Source organism: Gekko japonicus, unplaced genomic scaffold (genome assembly GCF_001447785.1).
Source record: "Gekko japonicus isolate JY-2015 unplaced genomic scaffold, Gekko_japonicus_V1.1 scaffold5623, whole genome shotgun sequence".
Lineage (NCBI taxonomy): Eukaryota > Metazoa > Chordata > Lepidosauria > Squamata > Gekkonidae > Gekko > Gekko japonicus.
Window position 1 is genome coordinate 1 of NW_015167227.1, and position 1,882 is coordinate 1,882.

Below are 1,882 nucleotides of genomic sequence, written 5' to 3' on the forward strand. Positions count from 1 at the left end.
CTCTTCGAAACCCAGCTTGTACTTCTGAGCTGGCTCTAAGGACACTCTAAGTACGTGTTTAGAGATATTAACTAAGTACGGAGTTCTAGTGTGGACTGAAAACTTCATTTCCCTCTGGAGGGTTCCGACACCGCTTTGGGGGGAGGCAAGGGGAGCCCTGCCTAGATTGGACTTCATTCATACGTTCAGAACCACGGACTCTGCAGAGCTGAATAGGGACACGGGATTCGGATCTCATTACTTCCGGGGGTGCAAACGTTTGAGCGTCAAAGTCCCCTTCGTCAGACCCAAGTTGGAACGGAGATCCCTGAGCCCTTATATCCCAAGTCGGAAGGCGGGAGGATTGTTGCAAAGAAGGGACTCAAGACGGCAGAGGGACACATTCAGAACGACGGACCACCACCCCCGCCTGCCCAAGCTGAATAGGGACACAGGACTTTTATCTCACTGTGGAAGCTGATTTTCTGTCCCCAAGCATTCCCCTGCTGCTCTACACAAGTTGTTTACATTTTGAGCCGTACCTCTGCATCCTGACTCCTTTCTCTGCAGCCCTCCCCTCCCACCTTCAGACTGGGATCGAAGTGCCCAGAGATTGTCAGAGATCCTAAAATTGTCTGGCAGCCAGAAGTTCTAGCTCTTTAGTATGCACCACTAGGTGGTGAGCTAGACTTGTTTTTTTTTAGGCAAGAGGGATTTCAGAGGTGGTTTGCCATTGCCTGCCTCTGTGTCACAACCCTGGTATTCCTTGGAGGCCGCCCTTCCAAATACTAGCCAAGGATTGTCCTTTATATTTGCAAAAAATGACCTTTATACTATGTCTTGGTAATTTTACCTTTTATTCTTTCCCCTTACCCCTTTTTTATTCTGTAAACCCTCAAAAATTTCAAAATAAAATTTATATATATAAAAAAGCTGGCTATCCAGCTATCCAGCAACAGTTATCCTTCTGGAAAGAAATTGGAGTTTTGTGAAGCCTTCGAGACTAAAATGTTTTTACTTAAGCAGCAGGTTTCGTGGAACAGCAGCCCCGTTTCATCAGATGCATGAGGTGCACCTCCCCCCGAACAAACACACAAGATCCGCTTCATTCACCTGACAAAGTGGCCAACAATCCACAAAAAATTGTGCTGGCAATCGTCTGCCAGGTAGGGAACAGGACGGGACAAAGGAGCCAGTTGCCATAATCATGTTTCGTGACGACACTATGTCAAGTCCTGGCTGCAATCACTCTTGTATCAGCAAGATTTGTTTATTAAGAGGTAGAGAGGTTCCAAGCATAGACAGCTTCTGTGTCGGAACTGGGGCCCAAACACCAGTTCCGCCAATATACTGAAAGCAAGAAATTTCACGGATGCCAAGCAACCAATCACTGCTCCCATTCAGCCCGCCACATGTCTGCCCCTGCCATTATGACCGCCCCACCACCGGCATGCTAACGGTTCCATTATCTAAAAGCTCCCCACTACAAGGTCACACAGAATGATGAGATCATATACATCCCAAGGTGCTATCAACACAACTCGGGAGGCCTGTGCGTGAGAACTGTTACAAGCTGACACTAATCCAGCAAAGCAGACAGCCAAACACATCCACTCCCCACCCCAGTTCCCAGCAGAGATGATAGCAGTGGAAAAGAACAAAGTTGCATGCAACATAGAAACTGAATAAGAATGCATGTGAATCCGTAACACAACCAATGGAGTAATGAATCAGAACAGGGGTGTAGGAAATAGGAAACTGATGGCAAGCGAGGCCCGAACTTGACAGGTATTTCTGGAAAACACCTCTCTGGAGACATCTTAGCTACACCAATACTGGCCTAACAAAAATTAACAGCGAGTGCTATTACCACGACATTTACTACCTCCCGCTGTGGCTGAGA